We start from the raw sequence: 7,491 nt of genomic DNA, 5'->3' as shown, positions 1-7,491 counted from the left end.
GCCCCGCACCGGGCTCCCTGCTCCGCGGGAAGCCTGCTTCTCCCTCTCCCACTCCCCCTGCTTGTGTTCCCTCTCTCGCTGTGTCTCTGTCAAATAAATAAATAAAATCTTAAAAAAGAAAAGAAAGAAAGAAAGGAAAGAAAGGAAAGAAAGAAAGAAAGAAAGAAATTGCCAAATCAGCAAACTGTGAGTTGCCTCAAGCCAGTTCCTCAACATTCAGTTGCGGAGAATTCCCTGTTGGGGGGCCGCCCTGTGCATTGTGGGAGACTGAGCTGCATCCGTGGCCTTGCTCTACCCCCTAGACGCCAGTGGCACCGCTCTCCCCACATCCCCCAAATCTGTGACAACCAGAAAGGTCTTCAGACTCTGTCAAATGTTCCCTGAGGGGCAAAACCACGCCTGTTACCTCAGGAACTTGTCCCCCTTCACCACTGAGCCTGCTTATTAGCCTCTTGGGCCTGAATCTGGGCAGATGCAGATGCCCCCCTCCACACACACACAGACAGCCCCTTTCCATCCAGTCTTGTGCCTGGGCCCCGTCCACAGGATGCTGGAATGCACGTCAGGGCAGGACACACACACCCCAGTGTGTGGGCTTTTGCTCCAGATTCTTCCCCTGACTCTTCCATTTCAGGCAAGTAGTCTAGCCTTTTAGGGTTTGCTTCTGGTCCTGGGCTACAAGCTAGCATTGCCTAGAAGATATGGTACTTTGCTTCCCCAACCTTTGTACCTGCCTAAACCCATGGACGGGAATGAGTTCGAATGCCCCACCCAGCCAGGGAGGTGTGGGGTGGGCTCGGATGCATAGGAGGAGATGAGGAAAACACAGGTGGCTGGACAGGGGAGGGATGGCAGTCAGTCCTGGAGAGAACCGGCACCCACACACCACTCAGTGGCTTCACCCTGAAGAGGTGTCAAGACATCCCAGGGAGGGGCTGCCTGGTGTCCCCAGGAGGGCAAGACCTGAGGCCCAGGCTGCTAATCCACATGGATTACATGAGCAGGGACACGGGCCTCTCCACGATCACGGTGCATGGGGTGTCCGTGACCTGTTGCCCCTCTCCCCACAAAGCTTTGGGGCTGCATCAGGTTCTGGGAGAGCCCCCAAAAAGACTGAGAGTGACCTTCTCAACAGCCTAGCTGACTGGGGACTGAGTTGCATGTAATTAACTTTAATTTTGGAAAAACATTCAAGCTGCCATTTCCCATACATCACTGTGTTTGTGAACTGGGGCTTGGATGCATTACACATGGAGAGGTCATCATGTCACCTCCCTGCCTATAACCTTCCACAGCCCCCCATTACCGAGGGATGAAGGCCCCTGACTGCACACAGTAGAGGAATCAGGTGCTCACCCTCCACGGTGCTCCCAGGACAGACCTCACTAATCCCTCATGGCCTCTTTCTGGCTGTGGCCGAACAGGCAGTCCCAGAATGCTTTGCAGTGCCTCCCACCAGGCAGGTGTTACTTGAGATGAAGTCAAGTATATTCTCTACTTTAAGACCTACCTCCACCACCCTTCCCCCCACACACATTCTACTGCTTCTTAAATCAGGATATACCACTGGTACATACAGTGATTTTTTTTTTCTTTTTCCAAAAATAAGGATTAAATTGATAATGTACTGAGACTGGAGGGACACGTTTGGTAGACTCTGACACATCACCCACGTCTCCCTGCAGAGATGAAGCCATGGGCACCCCTCCGGGATGTCCTGGGTGAAGACAGCTGCCTTGCCCAAGGGCACAGCCCTCTGAGGCAGTCTGCATAGGGGCATAACTGCCTGGCTCCTTTGCTTCAGCTCCATACAGCTCTCAAGGATCATTTCAGCTTCAGAACGTCTCATAACGTCAGCTGAGGCCCCTACTGAGACCGCCTCACTGCTCCTGCCCTTCCACAGGTGTTGATCCCCACATCCCTAATCAACTTCCAGCAGGCGAATCTTCACCTCACAGTCCACTTCTCGGGGAGCCCATCCTGCCCAGGACACTAGGGGCAAGATAACTGCCAAGGTCCCCTACAGCCCTGTGACTCGACGAAGTCGTTGGGCATCTGAAGCTGAACGTCCTAAGTCTACAAAGTTCCGATCGGTCTCCACTGTGTGCAATCACTATGGATGATCCTCAAGAGAAATCTGGACCTTCTTTCGTGTGGTCTGATCTAGGCTGGCCTGATGTCTCCTAGGAGGGGCACCTGTTGAGTCATTACATTGCTCATTCAATCACTTGTCAAGTCTCTCAACAACTATTTATTAAGGCCCAGATATGCACCAAGCCTGGTGAGGATGATGGGGCACAAAAAAGCCCTTTCCTGGAGCTTACATCCTAGTGAGGAGAAACATATCAACGTATTTACCAAATGTCAGTCATTTGCATACCGCTTCCAAAATTTTTGCCTCTATGCCCATTGCCCCATCATGGTACTTCTACTTCCTCTGGCTTATTGATGGTTGGATTCACAGTTTTATCTACTTCAGGCCCAGTGTAGGCTAAAATGTTCACAAAAGGACAAGCTATTAGTATACATATTTTTTCCTCATACACATTAAAATAAACCTGTAACTTTAAAATTTAAAATAAATTGATAATGTACTTTTTAACTGAGTGCATCTTAAAGCTGAAGAAATCCACCATCGATTATCGCTGGCCTTCTGGAGTCACCTCAAAAGTAATACAAGACCCTCCACACCGGCCTTCTGTCTCTCCCCCCCAGTCACCCCATTAGCCAGCCCTGACCCCACTGTTCCTTGCTCCCTTTCCTCACCCTCCTCCCACCTTGCTTCTTCTTGGGAAACCACCACTTGTCTTCAGCTTAAAGGTCTGCTCTGTGGAGCCCTTCCTGGCCCCATGCAGAGGGCAGTGGGGAGGGGAAACAGCACTGGGCCACTCTAAGGCCTGGGGTTCCCTTTGCAGGGCTGCCTCCTTCCTCAGACAGCAAAAGCCCAGAAGGCACGGCTCATCTCACACACTCCCTATGGCAGGAAGATGCTCTAACAGGAGCCCAGAGAAGTGAGGCAGGGCAAGGCTGGCCCCAGACGAGTCCCACGGACAGCCTGTGCCTTGGAGAAGTGCCCCTGTCCAGGCTTCGGGGAAGCTGGCCCACAGTGGCTGAGCAGTGGGGACCAGAACAGCCAGGTGGAGGGTGTGGTCAGAGAGGCCTGACCAGAGTTCACCCTCCTGGCAGCCCGGCCAGCAAAGCCACCTCCATTACCTGGATTGCTTGCCAACAGGGGACCGTGATGGGACTAGAAGGTGTGGTGGCACCAGCTGACAGCTGCCTCCGCGTCTCCTCACTGGCAGAGGACCGGGTGGGTGGGCCAGGTCACTGCTCTGGGCCCTGGAGGCCAGCCATGCCCTCAGCACCGCCACGGGAGAAAGATTTAGGACTCCAGTCTCGGACCCTAGCTGCTCTCCCGACGGGCACCTTGTGTCCTCCAGACAAAGTAAAACCTTCAAACCTACCTAGGGCTTTACACATGTGGGAGCCTTAGCTCTCCTTAAGATGACTGTGGTCTGATTTCATCATTTATTTTTCCTCTTATTTGCTGCCAAGGACCACCCACACCTGGCACGGAGTAGGTGATTAATAACTGGTTGCTTGTGTGTTTGTTTTTCATAGGCATAGGAGTTAGCAACTCTGAAACTACTTTCTGGGTATGCTAAGACTGCGCAAATAAGTCACCCGGAGCTAGATTTCTCACTGGAGAAAGAAGTTGCTAAGATGGAAAGGGAGACGGTTAGAATAAACCCAATCATCCTGGGTTGGAATTGGAGGTATCAGTATCAACTCATTTTTAATAGAGATAATTGTAGAAACATATATAGACGAACTATGTGTTTTTTTCCTTAGATCTGACCACACCAGTGGCCATGTAATGTAAGCACACCCCAGTAACAATGAACACACTGAACGCCCAGATCCTGGTTTTTGAATATCAGACTCCACCAGAAGGAACCAGGGTTCCTTGGAGAAATGGCCAATCCCCAGGCTGGCCCAGGGAAGATACAAGATGAACCTGAACATCTCGTGACAGGAAAATAAGGAGGGGCTCGGATTATGATGGGGACATGGCCCAAGAAGACAGAAGCCAGTTTGAAGAGGCCAAATCTAAAACAATTCAAGTGTTAAAAAAATGGTAGTAACAGAGGATAACTCACTGAATAAGAGTCTGAGTCTACGATGACATAAATAATAAACAGGAAGGCCTGGGTGGCTCAGTCAGTTGAGTGTCCAACTCTTGATCTCAGCTCAGCCCTGCCTTGGACTCCACGCGGGGCATGGAGCCTACTTAAAAATAAATAAGTAAATTAATTTAAATTAATAAATAACAAACAGGAAGGGAAAGCTCAGGATTGAGTGCCAGCTAGTACACATAGGGAGTAGAATTGGAAAAGCACCATTGGCAGGCAAGGATCATCAATGGATCTAGCGGGTAAGTCTGACGAGAAACAACGTATTCGTATGGTCTCACAGCATCAACCCAGAAAACGTTAACTATACACAACAGAATAGGCTACAGTGGAGAAACCTGGCAGACACTGACCAACGGATGAAAGTCAACATCACCAGTAGCGGGACCAAGAGGCAGCCAGTACCTCCTGCTGCGAGCTGGGGAGGACACATCATCACCTTTCTGGGCACTCCTGCCAAAAATGCATAACCTGAATTTGGTCATGAGAAAGCGTCAGTCACCCAAACGTAGATTCACACTCTACCAAATAACTGACCTGGCCTCTTCATAAATGTCAAAGGTGTGAAAGACAAAGACAGACTGAGGACTCGTTCAGGTTAAGGAGGCCAAAGAGACTCAGGAACTAAATGCAGCATGTGGCTGGATTGAACGCTGGACGGAAAACAGTGGTTTCTCTTGGGATAATCGGGAAAATGTAGTAAGGTCTGCAGATCAGGCAATAGTATACCGATGACAGTTTCCCGATTTCGATCACTGTATCGTGGTTATATAAGGGAATTCCTGGGGCGCCGGGGTGGCTCAGCTAAGCGTCTGCCTTCGGCTCAGGTCATGATCCCAGCGTCCTGGGATCGAGCCCCGCATCGGGCTCCCTGCTCGGCAGGGAGTCTGCTTCTCCCTCTCCCACTCTCGCTCTTTCAAATAATAAAATCTTTTTAAAAGAGAATTCCTTGTTGTTTAGGAAATACACACTAAAGTCTTTAGAAGTAAATGCATATCATATTTGCAATTTTCAAACAGTTTATATACATGTAGATACAGACCAGGAGAGAATGAGAATAAGGTTAACTGGTAAAATGTTACTATTTGGGGGTGGGGGTGCCTGGTGGCTCAGTCAGTTGAGTGTCTGACTCTTGATTTCGACTCAGGTCATGATCTCAGGGTCATGAGATCTAATGCCATGGGCTCTGCGCTCAGTGGGGAGTCTGCTTGTGCCTCTCCCTCTGCCCCTCCCCCGGCTGTGCTGTCTCTCTTTCAAATAAAATCTTTAAAAAAAAAGTTACTATTTGGGGAAACGAGGTAAAATGGATGGAAATTCTTTGTAGTGCTCTTGCAACTTTTCTGAAAATCTAAAATTATTTCAAAACAAAAGTTTAAAAATAAATGTTTGCGGGATAAAGGCATGAGGAATTATCTAGCATAGCCCAGGGAATTAACAGCCATTCAGGGTGTGGTGGTCATTAGTAGAGAAGTGGGTGCCTGTGGGAGCCATGAGTTGCCCCTTAACTAGAGGTATCAGAATGTTCTTAGCCAGAGCTTTTCAAACTTTCCTGTGCATGAGAATCACCTGGAGAGGGTTTCTGTTGGGTTTTTTGTTGTTGTTTTCCCCCAGCGGAGGCTCTGGTGCAGGTCTTGGTGGGGGTAGAGATTCTGCATTTCTAACAAGCTCCAGGTGACAGTAATGCTGCTTTTCTGCTGGTCCGGGTATCACCCTGTGGGTCACCAGGGGGTAAATACAGCTGGGATGCAGATCACACGTTCTCGAGCCTGGCTGCAGGACCCTGAAGAACTCGCTTTCATTGATTTTCCCAGGTGATTCTCCTCTGCAGCCAGGATTCAACCTTTACATTGATGCCTCTCCCTTTCCATCATCTCAAATTGAGACCCTAAGGCTGAATACCACCCTGGAAGCTTCCATCAGCTTCCAGAGCTGCATTCTCTGCTGCTGCTGTGTCCATCATACGCCCAGAAGCTGGATGAATCTTCTGGTTGACCGTGGTTTAAACACGCAGTAGGATCCAAGCCCCGCATGGAGTCCAAGACAGGGCTGAGCTGAGATCAAGAGTTGGACACTCAACTGACTTGAGCCACCCAGGCCTTCCTGTTTATTATTTATGTCATCATAGACTCAAGTTATGTGCAAACCCTTCCCCCAGGCACCAAGCCCTCTGCCATGTGTCCACAACCTACTTTTCCTAGCTGCTCTCCAGGGCTCCCCCTTGATGCTCCGTTCCCAGGAGAGCCGTTCACCCCCCTGCAGCCCAGGCTCCACCTTCACGCATTTGCACCTGTAACCACCTCACACGCACACAGCGTTGGTCTCCGGTCTCACTCCCGGGTGAGAGCCACCCATTGGTTCCTTCCTCCATGAGGGCCTGTGCTTCCAAAGTCACAGACCCCCCCACCCTCCAGCTGGGCCCACCCCAGGGCTCACATTCCTTTGGGGACAGGCTCCCTTCACTCAGAACAGAGGAGCAAGCACCTCTGCTGCTGGACCACAGGTCACCCTTATTCCTGTTCGTGTAGGACAGGGCTCGCTGCCTGCCGTGTGTGGGCGAGGGTAGAGACGGGGAAACCCAGGTGTTGCCTTGAAATTCTGGCCCGGCACCCAAGTCCCCATCCCCTGTCCGCCTCCCCACCCTCCCTCCTTCAGCTGAGCGTGTGCCTCGGATCTGAAGGACCTGGAGAAAATAGGTCACAGGGAGGTGCCGCCTGGGTTGTCCCCTCAGAGGAGGGTTTGGCCTAGGAGAGAAGCCACATTTGTTAGGAGCTGAAAACCAAACTTGAGAAAGGGACCTGGGAGGCACAAGGAGACAGACCATCTCCTTCTGCAGTGTTCTCCTACCTCCTTCTTGGCTCCTCCCTCCTCCACAGCCGGGCCTCTCCAGGCCTCATTGGCCCAGAATAAGACTTTGTTTGTACTGACCTAGCACCACGCACCGCCCCCCATGCACTGAGCCTGCTGGAGCGGATTCCTGTTAGTAGACTTGGCTGCCCGGGGATGGGCTGCGGTAATCATGAGGATGAGGGGCTGCGCCTGGGCCTCAGTTCCCAGGAGAATCGCAACTGAAATCAGAGAGGGGAGCAAGGGCCCCTGGCTCAGAACAGCTGCTGGAGGGCCAGGCTCAAGTCCCCAGAGGCTTCTGAGGAGGAGTACTCAACCATGCCTCTGGCTCCTGCCCAGCTAGTTGTCTCTCCCTTGGGGATGTTCAGGCGCAAACTTCCAGAAGAGGCTCATCCCACCCTCATGAAAGGAAGATGTCCCCTTCCACCTCCCATCAAAAGCTCTTGAGGCTTTG

This window comes from Eumetopias jubatus, unplaced genomic scaffold (assembly GCF_037043125.1).
Source record: "Eumetopias jubatus isolate StellerSeaLion01/CBP00866 unplaced genomic scaffold, mEumJub1_p1.0 scaffold_9, whole genome shotgun sequence".
NCBI classification, from domain to species: Eukaryota; Metazoa; Chordata; class Mammalia; order Carnivora; family Otariidae; genus Eumetopias; species Eumetopias jubatus.
Note: the sequence above shows the minus strand (reverse complement) of the source record.